This window comes from Humulus lupulus, chromosome 2 (assembly GCF_963169125.1).
Source record: "Humulus lupulus chromosome 2, drHumLupu1.1, whole genome shotgun sequence".
In the NCBI taxonomy this organism is placed as follows: domain Eukaryota; kingdom Viridiplantae; phylum Streptophyta; class Magnoliopsida; order Rosales; family Cannabaceae; genus Humulus; species Humulus lupulus.
The window spans coordinates 203,957,213-203,963,047 of record NC_084794.1 but is presented as its reverse complement, the minus strand read 5'-3'; the positions used below and the strand labels follow the sequence as shown (position 1 = coordinate 203,963,047).

General features: G+C 35.6%; 1 non-coding gene across 1 annotated transcript; it reads left to right on the top strand.

Annotated features, from left to right (window-relative positions):
* Positions 1–4,249: 4,249 nt before the first annotated feature.
* On the top strand, positions 4,250–4,356 carry LOC133820787 (small nucleolar RNA R71). Its single transcript, XR_009887186.1, has one exon. It is a non-coding gene; the product is annotated as a small nucleolar RNA R71 (small nucleolar RNA).
* The last annotated feature ends 1,479 nt before the right edge of the window (positions 4,357–5,835 follow it).

Here is a 5,835-nt window from a genome sequence, read left to right as displayed (position 1 = left end):
ATACTTCAGAGGATCGTGGAGTAAGTATTTGCCACTTATTGAGTTCTCCTACAATAATAGCTACCAAGCAACTATCGCTATGGCACCCTATGAGTTACTTTATAGAAGGAAGTGCCAGTCACAATTACATTGGGATGAGGTAGGAGAAAGAAAACTTCTTGGACCCGAAGCTATTAGAGAGGCTCAAGACGCAGTGGAGATGATTAGAAAACGTATGCTCACTGCTCAGAGTCGACAAAAGAGTTATGCGGATGCCAAGCAACGAGATGTGGAATTCAAAGTCGGAGATCAAGTCATTTTAAGAATATCTCCTATGAAAGGAGTGAAGCAGTTTAGGAAGAAAGGCAAACTCAATCCCCAGTTTATAGGTCCTTTTGAGATATTGGACAAGGTGGGACCAGTAGCATATAGATTAGCCCTACCGCCAGCTCTAGTAGATAGCCAAAATGTGTTTCACATCTCGATGCTGCATAGATATGTGTCAGACCCATCCCACGTTCTCAAGTATGATACGTTAGCACTTCAAAAAGATTTGAGTTACAAGGAATGACCTGTTAGCATCCGAGAGAAGGGAGTGAAGGAATTACGGTCTAAGAGTATTCCGATAGTCAAGGTCCTATGGAGTAATAGTATAGAACGGAAGGCAACGTGGGAGTTGGAGGGAGACATACGAGCACGGTATCCAGAATTATTTGGTAAGTACATTTCAAGGACAAAATTCTTTTTAGTAGGGGAGAATTATAGTGTCTCAGAATTTTCCTTAGCTAGATAGTATTAGTAGTAGCTTGTAGTATTTTTAGTTTTCGTGATTATTGGTTCAAGTCGGGATTTAGTTGGAAACTCGTAGAAATAGTTTATGGATTTTATAAGTTTAACCTATAGTTTAGAAATATTAATTTTAACACAAGGTTTGATTAATATAGCTGGTCCTAGAAATGATATTTATTATAACCTAAGGTTTAGATATAATAATCAAGAACGTGACACTTGTCACATGCATGTTTATTAAGGATTTAAGGATTTTAGATGAATAAATTAATTAAGGATAGATCTAGAAGGTCTAGAACCTTCCAACAGTTGTTAGGATCATGTTTTATTCAGTCAAAGTTGTTTTAACAAACTTCTAGTGTGCAAAACTGTGTTTAAAATATCAGCGTATGTTGATATATCACTGCTATAATGGCCGATATATCGCCTATGGGTGATACGGAAAACACGTTGACTTCGCACGAACAAAACCACGGAGGCTCAGGATATAGGAACAGGCGATTTATCAGCTTCTTCACAATAGTTTGAAATTCCGTGGAATCCGAGATAGAAACAGCCCTCAACAACTTGTACTTGCTCTTGAACATTTTTGACCGAGTTCTGGGCATCTGTTGAACAAAAAATTCAAATTTATTCAATTATTATTCATTTTAAAAGGGGTTAGTTTCACTCCTTGAACTCTATAAATAGGACCTTGCACTCAGCCATTTCATTCATCATTCAAGCATTCTTCATAACCTCAAAGCTGCTAAGTTTATTCTAGAGAGAAAACCAATCTAATCTTTTCTAAACACTTGGGAAGTAAGATAGAGTGACATTTCGGTATTGAGGTGTAGATCAAAGTTCTAGACTATCCGATGTATTCTTATCCTCAGGTTTAGTTCATTATAATTCTTTTATTTCTTTCATTTTCTTCCAGATCCTAACTTCTTATTATGGCTTTTTGTGAGGTGTTTGAGTTTCTTGAAACTTAAGGTTTTCGGTAAGTTATTATCTTGATGGTTTAGATATTCTTTTCATCTCCATTTCTTTAGAAAACTTATGGATCTTACTGTTTTATTTTAGGAGTTTTCCATCCCGTTCTTGTCTCCAATATCCCAATTTTTGGTAAGGAAAATAGGTTAGATTGTATGTGTTATGATATGTTTATATGCTATGTTATGTTATGTTTGTGTGCTATGTATATATGTATGTATATGTTTTATGTTGTAGTCACTTGGGAAATATAGTTGCTTAGATAGCAAATAAATCCCAAGATTTTTATCATTATCGTAGATTAGAGTTATGATTTAACCTACCTAGAATAGTAGCAAGAGGACCTAGATGGTTTATCATATACTATGTTGTGTTTAAACCCACCTCAAATAGTAGCAAGAGGACCTAGATGGTTTCTATCACATACTATGATAATGATTTAATGGCCATTAATATTGTAGTCTTATGTTTGTATGATTTACGTTTTTACGTCATATGTTTTATGATAAATGTTTTTAGTCTTATGATTTATGATATGTTTTAGTAGATTTTCCTTGCTGGACATTAGGCTCATTCCTTTTTATTTTAGATGGTGCAGGAAAATAAGCTTGGAAGGCGGGATGGATTCAAGGCAGCTTTGGCATGTGTATTGGGAGAGGACTGAATGGATGGACTGCTGGAAAAGATCAAGGATGAAGTTTATATTTTGAGTTTTTTTTAATTTATGTAATTATTTTTCCGCATCTAGTATTTGAAAAATTAATTAATGTTTTTTTTTTGTTTTCTTTATGATTTTATGTAATAACAATGGGATCCCGTATTTTGGATTTTTATAATAAAGTTCTATTATCCTATGTATGTATTCCAAAATAGTAGTTATGGTAAGTAGATTTAATGTTCCGAGGTCTTAGCATTAGTCGGGGCATTACAATACAATGAATACTACATCATCACCTTGTACTCTTAACCGTAATTCTCCTTTTTGCACATTGACCAAAGCTTTCCCTGTGTCTAAAAATGGTCTCCCAAGAATAATTGGGACATTTGCATTATCCTCCAGGTCAAGAACAATAAAATCTGCTGGAAAGGTAAACTTATCCACTTTCACCAACACATCTTCAATAATACCTCTTGGGTACTTCACTGAACGATCTACTAGCTGTAATGGCATTGTTGTGGGCCTTGCTTCTCCTAACCCTAGTCTTCAGAATACTGACAATGGCATCAAATTTATACTTGCCCCCAGATCACACAAAGCATGCTTGCACTCAAAATCCCCATTGGTGCAATGTCTGGTAAAGCTTCCTAGATCTCTTAAGTTTTGCGGAATCTTTCATTGCGAAATGGCACTACACTCTTCTGCCAATGCTATAGTTTCATAATCTCCCATCTTCCTCTTATTAGACACGATCTCTTTCATGAACTTTACATTTCTAGGCATTTGTTCTAGTGCTTCAGCGAAATGGTTGTTAATATGTAGCTTCTTGAACACCTCCAAAAACTTCACAAACTGTTTATCTAGTTTTTCTTCTCAAGCCTTTGTGGATATGGGATCTTGATATGGTGCTCAATACTCACTGGTGGTACCACTTCTTTCTCTTGAAGGCCTTCAGTAACCTTCTCTTCACTAGACTTCTTTTCTATTGTACCTTGTTTCTTTTGTTCTTGATTCATCTACTCTAACTGATTCTTTCTTGGCTCTTCATATCGTATTCCACTCCTCAAGGTAATGGCTTGGCACTATTATTTAGGGTTTACTTTAGTAGTGCTATGCATATTTCCTTGAGCCCTGTTTGTCATTAAAGTAGCTAACTGACCAATCTGAGTCTCCAAACTCCTGATAGATGCCCTGGTTCCGGTCATGAGCTGGTTCAGTACATCAGGTTGTGCTTTAGGTTGTTTCATGTGTATTGGCTATTGTGGTGGTCTATTTTGTGGTTAATAAAATCCAGGTTGAGGTTGTTGATAAGATTGTCGGGGTTGAGGTGGGTATTGTTGTTGGGTTTGAGAAAAAGGTTGCTGTGTGGCTTGGTTATTCTTCGATGAAAAGTTTGGGTGGTTCTTCCACTCTTGGTTGTATGCCATTGTAAAGGGGTTATTGGCTAGCCTTTGGAAATTCCCTATTGCTTGCACTTCTTCCATTTGCATACTATTCATTTCCAGGGCAGGACACTAATTTAATGGATGGTTACCCCCACATGCCTCACATATATTATGTAATTGCATGGATTGATATGGAAGGTTGCTTCTTGGTACTTGTTTCGTTAAGGATGCCACTTGAGCTGTAAGTATTGATATAACATCTAATTCGATCATACTAGCCACCTTCTTTGTATGTCCCCTCTCAGTAGGCCACTAGTAGTTGTTCATGGCCATTTCCTCCAATAATTCATATGCTTCATTAGCACTCTTGCTCATGAACGCACCCACTGCTGCTGCATCAATTATTGTACGAGTAGTGCCATTTAAACCATTGTAAAAATTGTGAACCAACATCCTCTTCTCTATACCATGATGAGGGCACTTCCTTAACAGGTCTTTAAATCTCTCTCATGCATCATAAAGCAATTCTCCTTCAGTTTGGTAGAAATTATTAATTTCCCCTCTCAACTTTGCAGCTTTTGTTGGATGGAAAAACGTTACAAAGAACTCCTGGGCTAGTTCCTCCCATGTTGTAATAGAATTGGCTTGCAGCGAAATTAACCAACTCCTTGCTCAGTCTCTTAATGAAAATGGGAAAAGTCTCACCCATATTGCATTGTCACTCACCCCGTTCATCTTAAAAGCTGCACACATCTCTAGGAAATTGGCTATGTGCAAGTTGGGATCCTCAGTAGGCAACCCACCAAATTGGATAGTGGATTGCACCATTTGTAGAATTTTCGTCTTGATCTCAAAGTTATTAGCGACAATTGTTGGGTGTTTGATGCATGAATGCACTCCCATGACAGTGGGAAGCACATAATATCTAAGCATCCTTGGTCTTAGTTCCACTGTGACCTCTGCTTCTTCCCTTGGAATATTATTAGCAGCATTGTTTGTTGCATTCCCCTGATTTTCTACCATATCAAACTCCAACCTTTTCTTAATCCTTTAGTTTTGTCTGCAAGTTCTCTCAATTTGAAGATCTATCGGTATCAGTTCCTTTTGTCTACTTCGTCGCATATACCAATGTTTCCTGAAAGCACAATATTACGACACAAACCAAATTATAATGATAAATAAAAAAAACCAAGTTAGAATAAAAATCAACTATGTTGATATTAATAATACAATCACCGGAAACGACGCCAAAAACTTGTTGTGAAAATTATGTACGCAATCGCAAGCAAGAAGATTATCGTTCCCACGAGGAATGTTACTAATTACCAAGAATCAATCTTTATTTCTAATTGATTTGATGAATAATGAATATAGAATTTGCTAAACTAATAGAAATAAACAATTAATTAGGACAATAGAGAACTCAATAATAAATATATTAATTCAATGGATAAAGATATAGAGTTATTAACTTCATCAACAATCCACCTATGCCTCTCCAATGTGAATTTAGGAATTCCTATCTCTATTGCGATAGCAGATTACAACTGTAAATTATATTCTTACTTGGACTTATAACTCTATACAATAAGCAAATCCCCTACATCTTTGTGGTAAATTAACATATTGCAAACATTAAACACGCAATCCCTAAGTTACACAAATCATATAGGTACTCTAGTCCAATATAAATTTATGATTATTTGACTATAGCATATTTATCCTTCACTTCTCAGATCTTAGGTTAAAATCATATCAATCATGCAAATGATGGTTAAACATTCACAAGCATTAAACACAAGACAAATAATTCACAATATTGATAGGAAATTCATAAAAACTGCATTAGATAGTCATAAGGTTTCAAGAAGAATCCATTTACACTTTTAATAAGAAATTAGTTCATGATAAACATAATCAAATCCATCAAACTAAGTATAGACATCACTACAATAGAAAGTAAAAGAAGAAGAAGAAGAAGAAGAAGAACGATAAAAACTAGTATATCTTCAATCATTTCCCTCCACAAAGTGTTTTTTTTAGTCTGTC